The sequence below is a fragment of the Mytilus californianus genome, unplaced genomic scaffold, assembly GCF_021869535.1.
Source record: "Mytilus californianus isolate M0D057914Y unplaced genomic scaffold, xbMytCali1.0.p SCAF_1, whole genome shotgun sequence".
In the NCBI taxonomy this organism is placed as follows: domain Eukaryota; kingdom Metazoa; phylum Mollusca; class Bivalvia; order Mytilida; family Mytilidae; genus Mytilus; species Mytilus californianus.
This window is the reverse complement of record NW_026262581.1, coordinates 107,759,074-107,783,250: the sequence shown is the minus strand read 5'-3', so window position 1 is coordinate 107,783,250 and position 24,177 is coordinate 107,759,074. Positions and strand designations below refer to the sequence as shown.

General features: G+C 32.7%; 1 protein-coding gene and 1 long non-coding RNA gene across 2 annotated transcripts in view; both read left to right on the top strand.

Annotated features, from left to right (window-relative positions):
- LOC127729741 (uncharacterized) overlaps positions 1–9,783 on the top strand; it is a 53,470-nt gene extending 43,687 nt beyond the window's left edge. The window contains exons 2-3 of the long non-coding RNA XR_007994819.1: positions 7,534–7,742; positions 8,202–9,783. This is a non-coding gene — a long non-coding RNA (uncharacterized LOC127729741). The remainder of the gene's footprint in view (positions 1–7,533; positions 7,743–8,201) is intronic.
- A 6,496-nt stretch (positions 9,784–16,279) lies between these two features.
- LOC127729610 (protein FAM185A-like) overlaps positions 16,280–24,177 on the top strand; it is a 33,814-nt gene continuing 25,916 nt past the window's right edge. The window contains exon 1 of the mRNA XM_052237463.1: positions 16,280–16,320. The gene's annotated coding sequence lies outside the window, so the exon portion shown is untranslated. The remainder of the gene's footprint in view (positions 16,321–24,177) is intronic.

Sequence of the window (24,177 nt, the reverse complement as noted above, 5' to 3'; positions counted from 1 at the left end):
ATCAATCCCTTGAGATTGAATTTGCCATATAATTTACTATTCTGGGTTATACATGTGTTCTTTAATTCATTTTAAGAAAAACTGCATGTTTAGTATTATTTTTTTTCTTCTGATTTTTGTCCCAATGAAACCGAAAATATATAGTTGCTAGGCAGTTTTCCAATATTAATAAATGGTTGCTTTGCTTTTTTCAACTTTTCCACTATGAATGAATGATTGCTAAGGACTTATGTGATGACTTCCCCCTTAACCTTTTAGGTAAGGTCTATGTAATAATTTATATAGTCCTGAATCAAAACATGTATGGTTACTAGGTACTTTTTTATCAAATAAAGGTGGTTGCTTAGCACTTTTGACTTGACCTTGGCTTCTTAATGTTGATCTGCTAACAAAATAGTGGCTCTAAACGTTCTGAACATTTTCCCCATGTATTGTTTGCTTCTTTCTATTATCTTTTCTTACAAAATTCAATTGATATATACAAGGTGAAAGGTCAAGGTCACCAATGACCTTTCACCTTGGGTCAAATTTATGGTAAATTAATTGCCACTAGTTTGCACATCATAGTCGTTCAAAAGTTATTACTTTTTTGGGATTATCTTAATAACATGGTCAAATTTCAAAGGTAAAAAGGAAAAAATGACACATTTTGCTTCCATAGCAACCATCCTAACACCCTAAATCCCAAACATTTTTTTATAATTTTTTGACTAGAAACATTGATACTTTTTATTTATAACCACAGCTTAAATGGAGGTGGATGCAAAACTGTATATTTTGTTCATGCAAAATGTTTATAATTTGCCTCCACAAATACAATCAAAAATGACCTCTGCTCCTGCGATTGTGACAATATTCAGAAAAAATATTTTTCATATATGACATTGCTATTTAGTTTGTTAACTATCATGTTTCTGAAAAATATTAACAAATATCACTAAATAAAATCTGGTTTTGCTTCCACATGACGGCAAAGTAGTTTTTTTTTCAATGCTAAATTCCCTAAAATGTACGGGAAAACTCATTGACTTGGTTGGCATGACAACCGTAGCCTAGCAACATTTCGGTGGGCATTTTTCTTACTTTTTTACACGATTACATGTTAAGGCTAAGTTTCAGGAAAATCGGTGACTATGCGTGCCGATCCCCCTATATGAAATGGTCGGCGGTTACAGAGAATTGCTCTTAAGAACTGAGCAGAGTGACGACCGATAAAAGGAGTTCTCTTAGATTTCTTCTGGGCTGGTTATGCCATTCTTTAACAATAAAAATGTAACAAACCTTTCTATGACCATCATGTTCATTCGGGTCTCTGTTGAACAGGTCTAATTCCATATTTTTCATAAGTTTGACCTACAAGACCTCTCCTATTCCTTATACAATCTCCGGACCAAATTTTTATTTTAGCCTTCTTATACCATTGTACAGGGTACCCAGGGAGTCAATTTTATTTTGGTGTTGCTAAGATGAATAGAACTTTAAAAGTCAAATTTGGAATTAAAGCTTGCAAACTGACAATTTTGTTTTTTTTATGTTTGGAGACAGAAACACAAAATGTGACAAACACAACACCAATACCGGGTACTTGTTATATTGCTATATTTTTTCTTCCTTTCTCCCATATTCGTTTAAGATAAATACTTACCAATAAAAATAACAATGCTCTGTAAAAATGTTTAGTTGATTCGTAATCATAAATTATTTCTCAACTGTCGGATATTTTGACCATTCGTTTTGTAATGTCTTTAAATACAGACTTCATTACAAATGACGGACTTGTGTATAACGTTGGAAACTTGTATAATTGAATTATGGTAATTTCTACACTACATGAGCTGATTTGCCCATCATTAACAGAAATCAGAATTACTCTATATTTAATCTGAAAACGACATAATAGAAATACAGTCAGTTGTCGTGAGTTCGGGTACAAACATACAAATTCAGCAATGAAAAGTCTGAATTGTATATAAAAATAGCCAGACTAGAATCGTCGGAAGGGTAAACATTTCTGCCATGCATGTGCGACACCTGACATTCTGAACCAATTCCATAGCATTTGAAAATGTCACTACCACGAATACGACAAAACATTAATAATGTTAGGCTGACGATTCTGGACTTTTAAGATGTATGACAGAGTAAACATGTACAGGTACTTTATTTTCCTAATCACAGCGTAAAAATGTATATAATAGAACATGTCTGTGATACTGTAACGGGCATGTGGGGTCTATGATAGAGTAAACATGCCTGAGATATCGTGAAGGGCATGTGGGGTCTATGACATTGTAAACATGGCTGAGACATTGTGACTGGCATGTGGGGCTTATGACAGATTAAACATGTCTGAGACATTGTGACGGACATGTAGAGTATATGACAGGGTAAACATGTATGAGACATTGTCACGGATATTTAGGGTCTGTGGCAGAGTTAACACGTCTGGGACATTGTGACGGACATGTAGGGTCTATGCCAGAATAAACATGTCAGATACATTGTGACGAATATGTGGGATGTTAAAGGTAAAATGTCTGAGACACTTTTGCGGACATGTGGGCAGCAGGACAGAGAAAACATGTCTGAGACACGATAACGGAAATGTGAGGTGTATGTCCGACTGAAGATGTCTTAGACGCTGTAATTGACATGTGAGATGTAGGACAGCGTAAACATATCTGACACACTGTGATGTACATGTGAGATGTATGAAAGAGTAACATGTCTAAGACACTGTAATGGACATGTGCGATGTACACATGTAATACAAAGTAAACATGTCTGAGACACTGTAACAGACATTCGAGGTGTAGGACAGGGTATGTCTATGGCATTAATTGATATGTGAGATGTATGACAGAATAAATATGTGGGACTTATTGTAAAGAACATGTGAGGTGTATGACGGTGGAAACATATCTGAGACACTGTAACGGACATGTTGGAATTAAGGCAGAGTTAATCATGTCTGAGACACTTTTTTTTTCTAGACAATTTTCAGATCTTAGATTTGAGTTGTCCATCTGTGTTAATTTCTAGAAAATGGTATAGGTATGAAGCAGGCATTCTGGTGTCTGTAGTAATCATAATTTCAAGTTGCGTCGTTCAATGTGATATATGTAATTAATAACATGAGAATGTTAATTTACAATTTGAATATGACTTCTTAATTTAAGTTTAAAATTCAGCTTGAGTTCACGATAATAATGTGACCCATAATATTGTTAAACTAGTATAATAAATTGTGACAATTTCTTTTACCAAGTGGAATAACTGGCGAGTCTAGAATAGTAGAATAATTCTCATTTAACTTATGTACATTCGTTACAGGAATTTCGATAACAATGGGATGTATCATCCATCTTTTTACGGTAATATCCTTTATAAAGGTAACAAATTTAAGAATTGTACTTCAAATCTTTCTCTTTGGCTAAATAGATTTATAAATAAATGTAATTACTGTATTGTTGTTTTTCCATCACTGCGGCTGGCAGTTTTCCGGATTAACATAATTCATTTATTAATTGTTTGAAGCAATACTAAAATGTTTCTTTTGTTTTGTCTTAACATTGCAAAATGTCTTTTCTTTCTGCAATTGTGTGTTTGTTATGTATTCAATCGTTAAGTTAGAATTCAATCAAGTGCGTTTCCTGTACTTATTTTTATTTGTTTATTCTTATGTGTATCTTTCATTAGTCCACTGATTATGATTAAAAGAGGGGAATCGAGTTTAACACCCCTACATCTATATGTCCTTATTGAGGAAACTCATCATTGGATATTTTATGTAATATCTTAAATTTATCTTATTTAATGAATTTGGTGTTCGATTTCAAATCTTTGATAGTTTCTGTTAGATTTCTTTTCGTATTTTTGACCCGGGACAATTTTGAACATGACGCATAATATAAGACACCGGTCTTTTGTCGAAGACTATACGTTGTCCTCGGGGTGTCTTTTGTTGAAGACTATACGTTGCCCTCGGGGTGTCTTTTGTTGAAGACTATACGTTGCCCTCGGGGAGTCTTTTGTTGAAGACTATACGTTGCCCTCGGGGTGTCTTTTTGGTTATTTCGATGAAAACGAATACTATATTTGTTTTTGATTGGAATTGTTATCATTTTACTATTTACCATAATGTTTTCTGTGAACTTGCAATAAATAGCGCCCAAAGGAGAACGTACCAAACAACGATAAATTCTATTTGGATTTGGGATAATATTTTGTCAATAGTTTTCCCACTGTACCTTTTCATTCATGTAAAACGCAGTACGAGTTCTACAGAAGAAATGTTATGAAGACTTTGATATCACATGTTATATTAATAATGTTGAAAAACTTTGAATACTTTAAAGGACAGGGGATCAAATGTTACCATAGAACAAGCGAATGACATGTTCTACCCAAATTTAAGACAAATATCATGATTGCTTCTGAAAGCATTGTCTGTAGGTTCTTGCAGTAGTTACCGATCTTCTGATAGCATAGTCTGTAAGATTTTGCAGTAGCTAGCGATCGTTTTATGCACTAAGGCGACCTAAAGGTCAACAATGATTGAAAGTAGATTGTATAGTCGTGTGGCTATGCTACAGACAATATTGGCTAGATTAAATGTGTGGAAGTTCTAAAGCGTACGGATTCTTCAGGTCACAGAAAAGTTGCACTAGCCTTTGACAAACATTCGCAAATCATAATGATAAATTACAAATGATCATAACTCACCGAATATTAAAATGAAAATTTGAAATCAATAATTAAGATTATCTATTATGTAGTGTTTATTTTAAATTTTAAGTTCAAGTTTTATTTCTGAAACCAAGTCAAAATATCTCAGGATAAACCATGAAAAACTGCCCACCCTGTGGGTACCTAGGCGGCCCCAGACCCCGCTTATTGTACTGTCTTCTCTTAAACAAACACTATGGTATGGCTCTGAGTGTATTTTGAACTCAAATCAGAAAAAAAGAAACTCATTGGTCACTTACTCGTTAATATTCTTTCGTCATTTTTCAGGTGTGAGATAATTTTGAAAATTCTTCATTTTTTAATCTCAATTTGAATTTAGAATAAAAATCAAGATTTTTTTATGGATATATCGAAAGATGTCAAATTAGAAGATATATATAAATAAGTTCTAAACGCAAAATGAGTCCACAGTGAACACAGTTAAATTATGCACGTAGTTAAAATGAAGATTGTTGCTGCTTGCGTTGTGCATGTATGAATCTGTCTTCAACAAGAACGCTTATAACCAAAGGTCTAGGACAACCAAATATAGAAATAAACAGGGAGGTTTAGAAACGAAATCTGATGTGCCATAGGTAACATCTATTTGAATGCTAGAAAAGACAAGTGATATATACTGACCCCTATAAATAGGGAAATCGCAGAAAATTACATGTTGTAAGAAGATACACGTAGAAGATAAAACAGATGAAATCTTTCAAATAAATAAGCAAAGTTAGGTGCATATCTTGATTATTTCATTTGGTGGGTTGTTGTGTCTTGGACGTTTACCCAATATTCGGATGGAATATTACAAAATTTAATTTTTTTCAGCAAATAAGGCTGTGTAATTTTGTTCTTTTTATTGAAAAACACAAGTTGTAAAGAAATCATGTAAATTGTAAGTTTTTTATACGTCAACACACAGAGTCGTGGTTAGCAGACTACGCTAGTGTTATATGCCACTCACACCGAAATCATTGAGATGTTTTTAATTTAACTTTCAATCCTTAATTTACGCATTAAGTGTATGTCATGGGCGATAAAATATATGAATAAAGAGGAGCTCCATGCTCTCAATTTAGTTACTATTTCGTTTATTATCTGATGGTGTGGCAACTGTTAAAAATAATAAGTATACATTAACATAAATATACAGTTTACTTTTGAAATACTATCATATTACATAACATCGTCGGCATTTCTTTAAACAGGACGCATTTTATTGGCAAGGAATATCCATGGCACAAACTGGAAGTATACAGTTTTAACTTTTTAGGTTATTTGTTTTGAACCTTTATGTTGCTGAAAAATAGACCCATGGTCTCACAACAGGGAGCACAGAAACAGTCCATAAAAATGCTGTAATATTTTCTCCATGCACCACATTCAATTCTATAAGCAGCTATACCGGGAGTGACACACCAGATGTGTTCGAAAGCCAAACATGCGAAACAACATCCCCAATATAAAGCAATACATATTCCACAGATGGCTGTCAAGAACTTGTAACAGCAACTCTTTCCTCCTTCAAAGCATCTGTAGCTGTTTCGCCACACACAATCAATAGCGTGAGCCCCTGGTATTTCTGCAAGGATATCTTCGAAGGCAATCTTCAAAAAAAGAAAACAAATCTCTTCTATTAACGTATGTTTTTATATTCTCTGAGTTATCCTTTTATTTCTAACAATCTATATTTTCAACAAAAATTTTGAGTTCTATACGCAACAGAATTGGTATCGTTAATCTTGTCCACAAAACAATAATATCTTAACTCGAACATATAAAAACATTACATTTCATTCATTACTGGTAACACACATTCCTCTAAACCCCCATAATACGAAAATCTATTATTCTACAGATGCGTGATGATTGTTTTTAAAACATCATTTTAAGTTTGATTCATATTGTTTAATCTTTCTGTATGTGTATGTCCATGTCTGTTCGTCTTTCCATTTCTTTCCTTGACAAACGTTTTTTTTTTCGAGAAACATTTTCATTCACAAAAACGGTTTTATGTTCACCATGTGCATAGTTCGGTTAAAAGTCTCAAAAGGTCGAAAATACTTGACATTTTTCACTTTAATGGTAATGGTAAACATATTTCGAATAAAAGTTGTTCATAATTAATGATGAATATGTATTTGAATATACCTTTATGTGACTATTTATGTCATTAGGATCTCTGTTCTCCATATCCATGCCCATGGCATCTCCCCCAGATTGTTGTTGTTGTGACATGCTGAATTTGTCCAAAACTTTCGATCAATCTCGCCAGCAATTTGCTCCTTTGACAATATATCAAATCGTTTTTATATGTGTTTCTGTTATAAACCATGGATACACTAACACCTGGTGTCCGCAATTGGTTAACAGAGGGAGCAAGGATGGATAAACTTGCACTGAAGCATAAACGTATTTTAACATTAAAAAAACATATACAATATATACTATTGATATGGAAAATGTTGAGATTTATTAATAGCTCAAGACGCTTACAGAGATGAATGGGGAAAGTATTCTATGGACTCTTTGTTAGCGTTTAATTTAACTAATAATGTTTATAGTCAAAAATTGCATATCATAATTATCGTACCCTTAACAAGTCGCCTTTGTATTAATTTTTATGAGACAAGGAAAATTATATAAGTGTACCTTATATTTAGTGGCATTGCCTGATCTTGCATTTGATCCCCTAATCGAGGAAAACGTATTAGAAAGAAAGTAAACATATAATACAATTTATTTATTGACTTGTAATAAATTATTACTGTCAGAACTGATTTCAGTTTTTAATTGCAGGAGATGGTATGATGATCATCGCAAAGACAAAAATATTCGTTGAGATTTGACAAGTATCCCTGTTTTAGTGCTCTTTGTACAAATGCAATATACATTCTACATGACATAAGATTCAAATTGGTCAACAGATGATAATATGAAAAACCTGAAAAGAGATTTGAAATTAGATTACTATATACATATGAGTACAGACAGTGTTCTATAATCAAGTAAGTTTCAATGGCAAAATATAAACAAACATGATAAAAATGAAAAGTAGATAGGTACTCGAATGAATACAGCCGTAGAGCGTTAGTCGATAGTCTGGTTTTTATTAAGAAAACAGTACAATATTGAAGATCGATTATTCAAGATAAACAAATGAACAAATTTACAATATTACCAATTTATCACAAATTGAGAGAATGTTGAAAGTCTGATAAATTATTCGTATTTTTTTGAAATAATCTCTTGTCAAAATTAGAGCTTGACATATTTTATATAAACACCAGTTCTATGGCTATTCAAAACATAATCTCACGTAATAATTAACTTATTTCCAATTCTTCTTAAAAGAAAAGTTAGGATGTTCTAGAGACTTCAACAAAACATTACATTACTTGATATGTTGATATGTTGAATGATCTGACTCTATGTTTTTTTTGTCTTTTATTCTATATGAAATAAAGAAGGTGTATCTGGACGTTACTGAGACAGCAAAACACCTCGACGATAATGAAGTAGGTGGAGAGTGTTCTGACAAACCCCAACAATTACTGGAGATTAAAGCAGGTGCTTCAGAAAGTTAAGAAGTACTATTCCAATAGTTAAACCTGTTTTTTTTATATCATGGCTACTGAAGGTATATAATTAAAGGAGCTACTTAACTTGTATATAAATAAAAAGTAATGCTAAGTAGGTGCTACCAGATTAGCCCCGTTTTGGATTTTAATAAGTTACGATTGATATAAATGTATTGTTCCATCAACTTGTTCTTAGAGGTTATCAAGTTTGCGTTGTAGTAATATCTTTGAATATTGTCCTTATCGGTACAAATATTGATTTTATTTTTGATAGTTTAATCAACTGTTATCCAAGTATCAACACGTATGTATTGTCCTACATTTTGATATTTTGGCATTGTATGATGCCTTTTCGCTAAATCCATCGAGGGGTACTGATTGATATTTTAATCCGGAAGGTCAAGGTATTTTTACTTGAAATTGGACTTTCAATAGCTTTCAGTAACTGCAAGTACCCTTATATCTGTAATGTTCTTAAAACACTCTTCCATGCAAATAAGGGGATTGAGCGTTAAACCCCGCCCGGCACATTCTTTATGTACCTGTCCCGAGCAAGGAATCTGTTATCCACTGGTTGTCTTTGGTTGTTGTCTGCCATATTTGTATTTTGTTGATTGTTGTAGTATACATCAGGTGTTGGCTTTCTCTTTTGAATTGTTTCAAATTTTTTCATACCGGGGCCTATTATAGCTTTCTATACGTTATGGATTTTGCTCATTGTTTAAGACCGTACTTTGGCATGTAGTTGTTAAATCCTTTGGTCTCCTGTGGATAACTGTCTGAGTGGCAATCATACCACATCTCCTTTTTTGTATTGTCCTCAATAACACATCTTTGTCCTTTTGCTTTATTGACAGTTGTCTCATTTGCAATGATTCCACATCTCCTTTTTTAATAAAGGTAAATATATTGCAAAGTGTTGGGTTATTAACAAAACAATAGAAAATACAATGACCAAAAGAAAACAATAAAATAAACAAACTTTACTTAAGCATTTAAGCATGTTAAATATATCATGGTATAGCATAAGTGGTGAGTGTCCAACATCCGTTGAAATCGGATTTATATCAAATATCAAGATAGTAAAGTTTGATAAGGAATATGATTTATACCAATACGCTAAATGGAATTTTTTATCTTATGATATAATGTTTCTGTCGAGTTTAATTCCGTGTACTTTTACTTGCATGTACTGCATTTAATAAAATTTTGAAAAAAAACTGATTCAAATTTAAATATAATTGTGTGTTGACGTAAGATGTGGTACGATCTCTCATTTCTAATTATCTATATTTTTGAACCATTAAAGAGTTAACACGATTTTCATCGTACCATCGAAATTTAAAAGCCGTTGATATAAATAAATTTATGTATTAAAAATTCAACTTGATTAATAGTTGAAAATCTTTCAATCAGAGGCCAAGGAATTTTCAGTCAATATAAAAACAGTTAACAAGTAAAATTCTGTTAATTAGAATTTGTGAAAATGGCGTCAAGACAAATAGTAGACCTAGAACACAGGGATCCTCATGACATTAATGACCATGTTAGGGTAAGTGTAAAAACTTATTTTCATGCTGACAAAACGTTAACATGATAGATGGGTTTATTGATAATTTTAAAATTTGCTTTTCAAACGTTTATTAATTAATTAATTGAATTAATTTTTAATCTAAAATATTTTTTTTCTTCCAGTTTTTAGAGGATTTCAATAAATTAAAGTTTGTAGAAATGTAAATGGTTTACCTTTGGTGCTTTGATACCTAAAATAAATATTTGAAAATTATCTACAACTACCTATCAGTTTATTGATTAAAAAAAACGGATTTTTTTTTATTCGAAACATGGGATACAGTTTTAAATCATCATTTGGTTATTGCAAAGGTCTCGTTTTAAATAACTCTTTGTATTGTTTATTATGAATACACATTATTTACATAAACTGCAATTTTCTCAAATATAATACACCATTTAAATAGATGTTTAAAGTAAATGTCTCAGCTTAAATAAAACTGTTTTATGGTGAATTAGAATATAAATCACCTAGATAATAATGTGTATTTCGTATAAATTAGGGCAAATTATACTAACAAAAATATACACTCCTATACTCGTATGTAATCATTTGTTTTATAAAATCAATGTTTGTGAATTTCTTGCAGGTTGCATTCGAAGATGTCTTGGCAGAACCTGATGGGGTCCACAGCTTTGATATGGTGTGGGATTGCAGCTTCAAGTGTTTTGAATGCGCAAAAAATTGCAGTTATAAATTGGCTTCAGCACTTTGTGGTTGTTGTATTGCGTTTTATTGGGGAGTAGAGTTTGGATGTCTGGCTTTTAACTGTATCTGGTGTTACTCACCCGCCCTCCGACAGTACAGTATAATAATGGGAAACCTACAAAAATATTGTGGAATTACCATCAACTGTTGTTTTGCTCCATTCTTTGAAGTTTGCGGTCTGTGGTTCAGCAGAATAACTGTTTATAATAAGTCATAACGAAAAATAATTTGACATATATGCTATTTATTATAAAGTAAAGGCAACATTTGCATATTGATGCAAGCGGCATAATTATTTTACTTGTGCTATTCATTTTTTGTTATCTTACTATCTTGTTTGATTAAAACTTTTCTTTGAAAAATGTGTTAATATTTTGGTTGTTGAAATACAAGTTCAAGCTAAAAGAGTATTTATTAAATTAACCATATCTGAATGTCAGAACAGCTATAGAATTGGACAAAATACATCAAACTTTTATAAACAAAAATATCCTCCCATTATAATATACAATATGGCTAAGCACAAATAAGAAACAAATCAGAAAATATCAATACATTTTTTAAAGAGCAGATTAATTACAATGCTTGAGCAAACATTTATACAAACAAAGCAAGCAAGCCAACCAAACCTTTAAACTACAAGCATTAGGAAAATACCTCTAATATTTCGAATTCATTAACATTAATACAATATTTCCTTGGAAGTTAAGCCAATAACAATCAATCCTTCTATGATTTCAAAAATTTAGTAAATAATTTTAATTTGCAACTGGCTAGCTCGAATGGACATTTTCATTGCAGTAAATATATTCTGAGACTGCATGTAATTTTTGATATATATATAGTAGTTCAGGAAACACAATGTTGAACTGTTTGTTTCGAAATCGTTTAACCACTGGTTTACTAGATATCAAACCAGTTTTAAAAGAGACAACTATAAGATCACAAAACATATCATATACACAACGATCTACAGGTATATCATTTTTTTTTTCATTAAGACATCATAGCAGATTTTGGCTGTAAAATAACACACATTTTTATCTGTAAAAAACTGAATTTATCATTTTAATTGGAAAACTAAATCAAAATATATTTAAACGTGCTATTATGGTTATATCATTTAGCACGCAAATTTTCAAATACTGGGCTGTTAAGTAATACATATAAAAACAAGAAGATGTGGTATAATTGCCAATGAGACAACTCTCCACCAGAGAACAAATTACATAGAAGTTAACAACTATAGGTCACCGTATGGCCTTCAACAATGAGTAAAACCCATACCGAGAAAACTAACGGCCTGATTTATGTACAAAATAATGATATACAGCAACAAACGACAATCACTGAATTACAGACTCCAGACTTGGGACAGCCACATACAGAATGTGGCGGAGTTAAACTAGTTTGAAGTCGCCAAATCCCCCCTTTTAACCTGGGACAGTGGTGTAACAGATCAACATAAGAACAAACTATAAAAATCAGTTGAAAAGGGCTGAACTCATCAGATCGATACAAAGCAGAAATACATCTAACAAAAACACAGAGGTTGCAGCGTACTTATACATCCCCACAACTAAGTACAGATCTAAGAGTACTGTTTATCATCTTCAATAATACTTGATTGATTGATTGATTGGCGTTTAACTCCACTTTCAGCACTATTGTTCTATTTCGTGGCGGTCAGCTTTTATTGATGGAGGAACCGGAGAGAACCACCGACCTTTGGTAGGATAACTATCCATCCTAGTCAATTGAGATTGGAGTCGAGCGCACCTACCACGTGCGGGATTCGAACTCACAACCTCAGCGCTGACATGCTAGTGAGACAGTAGATCGACTACTTAGACCACACCGCAAGCGAGGACTCCATATGATAATATTTGATTACACATTTTATAAAAAACACAATCTATACTTTACAACAATGCCTTCATATTGTCAAGTTTTATACTTACCAGTTATATTCATACATAAGTATTTCTCTCCAGAAAATTGTGGCTTAAATGACCTATATGTAAGAAACTTCCAACATTAATTACACAGCAAGCCATGTATCATTTCTATTTATATCTTTTAAAATTGTTATTTTCAAACTGTTTAATTGCATTTTATTAATAGTTTAATATCACGTGAACTATGTGGTTCCAATTCTTAATTTTCTTTTTACAACATGCATTAAGCCATATAATTAAAAAAAAATATTTATTTATTGGAGAATCTAAGTCTTGAACACAATCTAAAGATGCATGACAACTAGGACATAATACAAGTCATCATTCCAAAGTCTCCATCTAAGCCAAATTTGGAGTCTGCTTTCCAACCTCATGTTGCTCTATTTTTCGCAACATTAATACCTAAATAGTCGTGGAGACTCCAAATTTACGCATCGTTTTAAAAACAAATTATAACAAAAATACCGAACTCCAAGGCAAATTCAAACGTTATCAACCAAAAGAACGAGTTGAAAACAACTGTCATGTTCCTGACTTGGTACAGGCATTTTCCGAAGAAAAATAGTGAATTAAACCTTGTTTTCTAGCTAGTTAAACCTCCCACTTCAGGGGCGGATCCAGCCATTTATAAAAGGGGGTTCCAAACCCAGAATAAAGGGGGGGGGGGGTCCAACCATATGTCCCCTTTCAAATGCATTGATCGTCAAAAAAAAGGGGGTTCCAACCCCCGGACCCCCCCCCCCCCCAAAACCCTGGATCCGCCACTGCACTTATATGCCAGTTGTTTATGGTTCCGTTATACTGATAAAATTGGGTGACTAACCCAATCAGACATAAAAGGTTAATGTGACATAATTGGGATCCAGCAGCCAAAACAGTGTAAACAGACATACAGCGCGACTGACTAAAAAAATTACACATACATACAAAACAAAGCTCTTTTAATATCGTATGAGTTAAGAAATGTTTTCTCTATACGCGGGTGAAGTTGGATTTATTGCTGCTAAGGTGAGGAAAATTTTAAATTTTTAAATTGAAATCGTCTCGTTTGTCATATATTCAGGTACTGAGATGACCGCTGTTGTCAAATTCGAGGTAAATGTCTAGAAATGGTGCAGAGAAAGCTGTATCTGTGGTTTGTTTAATCTTTAGTTCAAGAGGATATACTAATAGGACCCCATCAGAAAAGTTTCGATCGTTAATGGAAAGAACATCATCATCAATGTACCTGTATGTGAAATTGAATAATCTAGCTTCCTTGGTCTTCTTATTTTTTACAGGCCTACAACGGAACTTCAGATGATGAATTGGACGCACGAAATTTATAAAGAGTAATTTGAATGTTATAATTAAATGTTATTCAGTCAGTAGCATCACCTTTTATGCTTTCTCATTTATATTGGTATTTCATATAACGTTCTTTTATATTATTTTTTTTTTAATGATATTAATCAAAATAATTGTCTTTCCTTAATAAAAATACAGAATTATTAAAACAAGTATTATTAGTATATTTTTATCCAAAATGTAATAAGTAAACTTTAAAGTCTTTGGATGCGATTAATTCATACTACCGGTATATTTAAGTAATCTATGTAAAAAAAAAAGATGTTTCGATATGTGGACTTTATTTCGAGCAGATATGTCAAACCTGATCTCAATAGAAATGTTTTGCATTCTTTAACTTATATTTTAACTTGTGTTTATTATGTTGTTGCTATACAATTTATTTCATTAATATCGCGTTATGGTTCAAAAAGATTGTAATGATATATAATTCAAATTTTGGATTTTAATTAGGGTTGACGAATTACAGATAGAAGATTAAACTTATTTTGAATTTAAATGGTTTTGCCATTAAGTATATATGAATATATTTTTTTCAAATTTGAAATTTATGCAAAAAGTATTATGAATATCAACAAAACCAATATTGCAATGGTAGATCTCTACTTACATACTTTGGGGAGTAATTTGAAACCGAGATAAATTAAAAACAACAACAGCAAACAACAGAAACTGAGACGACAAAAGACAACCAAACACAACAAAGAAAATAAAAAACTGGGCAATAATAACACCACCAAAAACAGATAGTATTTTATAAGGTTGATGCAGTAATTTCCTGTCTATTAAGACGGTCACAAATATAGAAAACCCTTCCGACCGAGACCTCAGCAAACACACAAAAAAATAAAAATTAAGGAACAAAACGTATTGACGGGTGACCATGGAATTGATAACATTATTCAGCATTACAAAAAGAAAATATGCAATGGTAGATCTCTACTTACATACTTTGGAAAATAATAATTTGAAACCGAGATAAATTAAAAACAACAACAGCAAACACACAAATATATACACAAACAATAAAATAAGGCTTGTTTCTTTAACTTTATTCTTACATATCTTAAGTACAGAAAGTGCACACATAGAGACATGCTTGATTAGAATATGCAAACTGGTTCACAAAGAAAACCAGTCAACCACTTGATGTGTTCCCATGCACCTATCAACACATTGTTGTAATATATATATACATGCACTGAAACACACCGCGGAAATCGTGACATATCAATTGAAGTATTATGTTTATTTTCAAAACTTGCATTGTAAACTGATAACTTACATGTAGAAATAACAAATGTTAAGCAAAGTCAAAGTAAAAAACTTAACTTTTCATGTGTATTGACCAGTTCAAGCTACCTTCAAGACACAGATTTATACTGATTCGTTGTGTCTGGAAGTTGGTGAAGTGACACTCAAAAACAGTTATCCTCTTATGAATAACTATCAATGCCGGATCATTTTTTCTGTGGAATAAACAGTATGGATTAAAACACGTATAAACATTAGTCCTATGTCCCAGGTTAGGGGAGGGTTGGGCGCTCACAAACATGTTAAACCCCGCAATTATTCGTTATATGCCTGTCCTAAGTCAGGAGCCTGTTGTTCAGTGATTCATATCTGTCATATTTGTTTTTCGTAAATTGATTTGCTACAAGTTAGGCCGTTAGTTTTCTTGTTTGAATGTTTCACATTTTTCATGTCGGAACCTTTTACAGTCGACTATTTGGTATGGGATTTTCTCATTGTTGAAGGTAGTACGATGGCTTATAATTGAGTACATCCACTTCATTTGAACTCAGGTGGACAGTTTTCTCACTGACAATCATACCACATCTATTTATTTTTATAGTTTACATCTTTTGCAAATAATTATGTAGTAACAATAAGAGATTCAGATTGATTAAGTACCTGATTACCTAACGAAACCATTCTACAGGGTTTCTTTTATTATTATTATTATTATTATTTCGATGTTGTTATTCTAAAATAGGCAACAAACACAACAAAGAAAACAAAAAAATGGGCAATAATAACACCACCAAAAACAGATAGTATTTTATAAGGTTGATGCAGTAATTTCCTGTCTTTTAAGACGGTCACAAATATAGAAAACCCTTCTGACCGAGACCTTTGCAAACATTCAAAAAAAAATTAAGGAACAAAACATATTGACGGGTGACCATAGAATTGATAACATTATTCAGCATTATAAAAAGAAAATATGTTAAAGGATACGTTAATGTTTAACTCATGTTTGTGTATGTTGTTGCTAATCACTGACACCATAATAAAGTTTCATAGGTCTATCACTTGTTTAATCAAAACGTTTATAATACTTTTTTTACAAGTACGTCTTTCCTTTTTCCTTTTACCAATAACGCAAGGAGTCCAATCACAAGTAACAAATAAATTGGTTTGTTTTTTTCATAAACTTGCACTTTCTATTTTTTATTTAATTTCATGCATGTGAATAAATGAAGATTTTACCCATATATTTTATTTCACATCGCAATATTTATATTAGTACAGATTTAAAAAAAAATGTGTGAATGTATGAGAACTGAATTATACGGAAACCCTGGAGTGCCATGCAAAAATAAATACAACTTGTGCGCACGAGTTACTAAGTTGTGCACACAAGATACTATCTTGTGCGCACAAGTTACACAACTTGTGCGCACGAGTTACACAAATTGTGCGCACAAGTTACACGTGTTCTTATTGACATGCGCTCATTTTGCTTAGAAGGCATATTTATGGAACGCCGTAACTGCCTAATGCGAACATATGTTTATATATGAACATACTTTTCAATATCTGCACAAACTTTTTTTAAATATGCACATAGTTTACTTTATATGCACATATTTTCCCTACATATGCACATAGTTTACCTTATATGTACAACTGTTTAGTGATTAAGGGTCAAAAGTTGTAAAAAGCATTTTTATAAAGCTTAGTTTAAATTGCCAATTTCTTTACCAATTTTAATGGGTTTTTAACGTCTTCAGTATAGATCTGTAAGTGTAAATTGTTTTCTATTATTATGATGTAGTAGGAGGGACCAATTAAAGAAGGAGAAATTTAAATTTGTGTTTTAATGCCCCGCCGCTAGGTGAATGGGTATTAAGTATTACCCTTGACCGTACGTCTTTCCGTCTGTCCTTCCATCCGTCCATTTTTTCGGCACTCTAACTTAATTTTGCCTTTTCTTAACTTGATGAAGCCAATACACAAAAGTAAGAACTAGCCCATACACAAAAGTAAAAACTATAACACGCAGACAGAGTTCGAATGGTTTCCGCACTCTGTCGTTAGTTTGCCTTATCCAAATTTAATGAAACTCACATACAATGTTAAGAATAACAACAGTCAGAGTTCGAATTTGGGCAGGAATTCACTCTCTACAATTATGCCCCTTTATAACATGAAAAATTGAAAAGCTTGAGCGGGGGCATTCGTGTCCTCAAACACATTCTTCTTTTATTGTAATATTATGTTTTTTTGTTAAAACACTAGTAGCAGCAGTATGCAATTTGTCTCTGTGGGAATAATCTATTCATAGTGAATAGAAAATGATTTACTTAGCTTCTCTCTCGCCTGTGACGAAAGTCGCAGAGTGAGACATAGGTATTAATATCCAGCGACGGCGTAAACTATTTGTATAAAGCTTTATATTTCCGAAGATAGAAGACCTGGATGCTTCATACTTTGCATGTAGATACCTTATGTTTCGAAGTTTCCGTCTGTCATATGTCCAAATGGCCTTGACCTAATTTAAATGGTACAGCGACTGCTTGAACAAAATTATAGTTTTTTTGTCATGTGAATTTCTCACTTATTATGAGTAATATGATCATAACTACATTTGGTATATGGGTTCCATGCAATGTCCGTCAGACATGGTTCACCTGACCTTGACCTCATTTAATGGATCAGTGGTCAAGGTTAAAACTACGTGATTAGGTCCATTCAGTCTGGCAGGTTTTATCTGACCTTGACCTCATTCTCATGGTTCATTGGTCAATGTAAAGTTTTCCTTGTTAAGTCTGTTTCTTAGATACTATAAGCAATAGGTTAACTATATTTGGTGCAAGGAATAATTGTAAGGTGAACATGTCTGTCTGTTATGCATCATCTGACCTTGACCCCATTTTCTTGGTTCATTGGTCAATGTTAAGTTTTCATGGTTTGGTTTGTTTCTTTGATACTATAAGCAAAAGGTCAACTATATGTCCACTCTTGTGTAAATAATACCTGTTTGTCTGGAATATATTCTGTGATTAGGATCAGAGGAGGCAATTGGCATTTATCACACTCCAACTGAAAATGTCCGATTAGAATAGATTTTTCTAAAAAGAGTGTTAAAGAATGGCCCATTGAATTTCTGAATGTCATCAGAAAGTTGCCAATTATCAAACTTTTAATCACAATCCAAATGAAGATATGTCAAACGTATTTAAAGGGGCCATACTTGATCAAACTGTTCAGGGTTCTATATTTGCAGTCATATCAAGCTGGGCCCTTGGGGGCATTTTATTAATTTGATACTTTATATGACCTTAAAGAGACAAAAATATTGATTGGAACATGTGCTCATTTTCAAGTTATAAGCTTTTGAAAATTAAGGACAGGGTGGGGGTAGTGTATCTCTCTTGAATTTTTATTTCTTTGTATAGGCAAGTAATAAGAACGAATTTCATAACAGTGTGGACATGAACACATGATATTTAAATGATATCGTGTCGGTCACTGGCCTTTTTAAGGAACTTTTCGGATTCGAAAAGTATTTAGATATTTTGGAACCCCGTGATATTTATAATTTATGCCAATCTAGACTAATTAACCACAGATTGCCGATAGAAAGTGGTAGATGGAAAAAAAATTCAGAGAGATAAAAGAATATGCGAACTATGTGACTTAAAAGATCTTGGAGATGAATTCCACTATGTAATGAAGTGTAAATTTATGGCTATAGAAAGACAAAAGTATATTGATAAAAAGTATATTAATTATCCAAATATAATTAAATTTAAGGAAGTAATGAATATGACAAAACAATCACATTTAAAAAAGCTATGTACATTTATAAGGCATATTAATTCATGTGTGTGTTCTCCTGACTAAATTCAACTTAGATTTGTAAATAGTGTACATATTATGTTTCTTTTAATTCAAAACTGTACTTTTTATTACATGTAACTTCTGTATACCATTGTATTGACGAAGGTTTGTCAGATTAAGGATATATGAAACAACAAAGACTTCACGCAATTACCGGGGGCCTCTCAATGGGGATATACATAATTACTATTTTACACGTGTCCATTCATTAAATAACTGTTTTTGCATGAAAGTTTATAGGAATTTGTTTCAAATGTATTTATATACTCACAGCAAAAAGTTTCTTTTGAAAGAATGTGTATATTCAGAGGTGATATCACCAGAGACATATAATAATAATAATATTGTATTTGTATTATATGTCTCTGATATCACCAAGTAATCGAGAGAAATAAAGAAAGAACTTTTTTTTTCTGGCAATAAGTGAAAAATTAAGTAGTGTGTCATTTATAGACAAGTAGTCATCAGTCCATCACGCATTGCAAATTATTCAGTGGATTGGTCAATCGCCAAAATAAAAAAAAAGCTTTATTTGTAAACACATGCAGCTGTTCTGTTGATTTAAAAAACGAATGGACGGATCACAGCTATTTAATTTAGAATTGTACTTAATTTTTTTTTATTTGTGTTTCAGTATCTATCCATGAAATATGTTCACAATACCTTTTATACTAGAATAATCAAACGGGTGCACCCAGTTTAAAGGTTATCATTACACTGTTACGGTTATGTTGACATAATAACCTGTACATTATCTCGTGTTACACAGTGACGGATCCAGAAATTTTCACTGACTGCCATAAGAGGGGGCCTGCTCCAGTGGTCCCTAAATAATCAACCAAATGTTTCCTATAAAAGGGGGGGCAGGCACCCTGGTCCCTCATAAATCCGCCTCTGTTACAGTTGACCAGTTTAGTCTTGTGCACATGATTTATTATTCCAAAACAAATGTATTGTGAACATATTAAATTCGTGGATATATATTGAAACACAGAAACCGAAAAAGAATTAAGTGAGTATAATTTCAAATTGTAAGGGGATGACCATTCCTGATTGATCATTCAGTTAAAATAAGGGAGGGGTGGCCACTGCAAGAGGCTTTTGAAATCAGAATGAATAAAATTGAAAATAAACGTTTATGCAGAATTGTCTCAAATATGCGTCCTCTAATAACAAAAAAAAAATAGTTGAGTAAGACCAAATTCATTGAAAATAACTGCTTAATTTATAGTAAAAGAATATAGATCCCGTAACACGTGTTTAGGTATAACAAAATCTAAAATAAATATCAATGTTTCCACAAAAGCTACTCTGACTCTAATCAACGTAAATTTTGCACACAAGACCGGATTAATATGCTCCTTGATATTTTTTGTTAGAATGATATTTAAATGTTCACGAAAATCTGATCGTTGGAGTCTTCGATGGGAATTCAAATTTGTTCCGTGCAAAAAAAATTATGCAGCCCAGAGGACTAAAATGATTTTTTATGAAGGTCCGGGGTTCTTATTACCAACAAATATAATCTTATGCCTCGTTCACACGTACAAATTTATTCGAATTGAATTCGAATCGAATGCGAATCGAATTCGCTAATCGCGTTCACACACTCTTCTTTTTTAATTCGAATTGATTCGAATTGGCTAAATCGCATTATCCAATTCGCATTAGAATGTGTTTTTGTTAATACGAATTAAAAGTTAATGTCGTTATGACAGTAAAGCGAATTTGACGCGCATTGCAATTCGAATTAGAACTTACGTTTGGACGCTAAACGTTTCGAATGCGAATTAAACTAATTCGAATTAGTTAATGCGAATCGAATTCGAATTACGTGTGAACGCAGCATTAGTATGAAAGTTGATCGTAGGTTACTCTACATCAACTCGTACGAATAAATGTTTTCTCTTTTTTAAGGAGCTACAGAACGTTTGTGCAAGAAAAACATAACGTTTTTTTTTCTCGATTACTTGGTGATATCACCTCTGAATATACTCATTCTGTCAAAAGAAACTTTTTGTTGTGAGTATATAAATATATTCAAAACAAATTCATATTAACTTTCATGCAAAAAAAAAGTTATGAATGGACATGTGTAAAGATATAGTAATTATGTATATCCCCATTGAGAGGCCGCTGACATACTGTAATTGTGTGAAGTCTTTGTTGTCGACAGCCAGTGATACACACGATTTGATTTGATTTTTGGTGTTTAAACGCCACTTTTAAGCACCGCTTTTGGGCTATTTCGTGGCGGCCAGTTTTTATTGGTGGAGGAAGCCGGAGTGCCCGGAGAAAACCACCGACCTTCGATAGGAAAACTGACAATCCTAGTCAATTAAGATTGGAGTCGAGTGCACCCGCACGAGCGGGGTTCGTACTCACAACCTCAGTGTTGACTGGCTAGTGAACTACTTAGACCACTCGGCCACCGAGGCCCCTTTGTGATACACACGATATCATTTAATTACCATGTGTCCATGTCCACGCTGTTATGAAATTCATTTTAACTTTGTTAAAATATGAAAAAATGACGAAGATGTTACAACATTTTCTCAAATGGTTCATTAACATGCATAAACAATACCACAATGAGAAAATTGTGTGTTAGTATGCTAAATATTTTACAGCATTTAGGTGGATATATACAAACTGAGTATTTTGAAAATCTAAGACATGATCAGCAAACAACCTTGAATCCATTTTATGCTTGCTAATGGTTTACATGGCTACTGAGATCATTTGATCAAATATAGATTTTTACATCTAACATGCGGAAGAACAGAAGAAGTGTCCATGAGTAACATAATGGAATTTGTGACAGGGTCATCAGAGGAGCTTGTTTTGGGTTATGCACAACAACCTTCAATTGAATTTGTTCCAGTTAGAGATGACCTTAGTTTCCTCCCAACAGCAAATACATGTTCAAATTCAATGATGCTACCACAACCATGTTATGGACACACATTACCCGCAGATGAAAATCTATTTGACCTCTATGATTATGCATTTTTAAATGAAATAGAAAATGGAAAAAATATTAAATATTAAATTTATGGTTTGGTGTAGATGAGGCAAACAAGATGCATTAGATTTGTAGAATTTGAATTATTTAAAAAAAATATATTCAATTATCTGTTCCACATGAAATGTGTGCGTATTGAAAATCTTTTAAAATGGTGAGAATATCATATAGGGTATGACGTGCTGCAGTTCTGAATTATAATTTGACAGATTTGCTCTGTAATTTTTGTTTTGCGTCTACATTTTCAGAAAATTTGGATAAAGAGTGCAAAAACGAAAAAAGAAACATTAAATTTTCCTAGTTATAAAGGAGCATAACTGTAGAACGGCAAATGACTTACTTTCCAAATTCGAACTCTGTCTGCGTGTTATAGTTCTTACCATTCTGTATGAGCCTCATCAAATTAGGAAGAGGCAAACTTAAGTTAGAGTGCAAATATAAAAAAAGACCAGATGGAAGGACAGACGGAAGGTCAAGGGTAATACTTAATGCCCCATTCGCCTAGCGGCGGGGCATAAAAGCACACATTTTAATTTCCCCGTCTTTGGTCCCTTCTATAACATCATAATAATAGAAAACAATTTACGTTTTCAGATCTTTACTGAAGACTTTGAAAACCATTTAAAATTGGTAAAGGAATAGGCTATTTAAATTAAGTTTTATAAATGCTTTTTTTACAACTTCTGACCCTTTATCACTGAACAGTTGGGACAACTACCACTAAAATCAGTTCCAACGTGCCATAAGTAGTAAGAATCCTCGTGTTCAATTTAATACAAACAAATCGGCTAATACAAAGTTATGGCATGAAAAACAAGTGACTACAGATGAAGGCAACAGCGCTGTACCAATATACAACCAAAAAACATTTGCAGTAATATAAAAAGTTGGTTAGTTTTAAACTGAGCAACATACATCATTAAGAAATACTTAATGAACATTCTTCTCATGGTATTGGGAGCTTTATTTCAGTCTGAAAACACAACAGAAAAATATCATGTGAATGGTAATTCTCACATTGAAAAACTATGTTCGTATTAAGAAAAGTATGCACATGAAGAACTACTTTCATATGTAGAATAAGTATGTGCATATGTAGAAAAAGTATATGTGCATACATATGTATATAAAAAAAGAATGTGCATACAAAGTAAACTATGTGCATACAAAGTAAACTATGTGCATATACAGGTAAAGTATGTGCATATAAAGTAAACTATGTAGATATAAGAAGATGTGGTATGAGTGCTCTCCATCCAAGTCAAAATTTATAAAAGTAAACCATTATATATCAAAGTACGGTCTTCAACACGGAGCCTTGGCTCACACCGAACAGCAAGCTATAAAGGGCCCCAAAAATTACTAGTGTAAAACCATTCAAACGGGAAAACCAAAGGTCTAATCTATATAAAAAACGAGAAACGAGAAACACTTATGAACCACATCAACAAACTACTGAACATCAGATTCCTGACTTAGGACAGGTGCAAACAATTGCAGCGGGTTTAAACGTTTTAATATATAGAAAAAGAATGTGCATATAAAGTAAACTATATGCATATATAGGAAAAGTATGTGCATATATATAAAAAGAATGTCCAGATATTGAAAAGTATGGGCATAGGCAGCTATGGCTTGCCATATATTAGCCTTTTAAACAAAATGAGCGCATGTCAATTAGAACACGTGTAACTTGTGCGCATAAGTTGTATAACTCGTGCGCACAAGATAGTAACTCGTGCGCACAACTTGTAATTTTATTTTTGCATGGCACTCCAGGGCTTCCGTAGAATTCAGCCCTCATCCTTAACGATGTATTGAAATAAGGATGAAATGCACATATTATAAATGTATATCTAAGTCAATGTGCAGAATGTGACCTCAGCTTATAGCCTAGTGGACTAACACACTGGCCAGGTGAAGGTGATAAAATATATCGATCTCAAAATGGACCACTTCAAGAGAAATTCTCCAGATCGTTGTACAATGTAATCAAAATGTTAGCTGTAACTGGCACCACTTTCATTTTTGACAACATATATGTTTATGCTTGGTGGATTTCGGAATACTTACCTCATAGATGACCATGGATTTGTTCCGTATGTCGAATCATTTATCAAC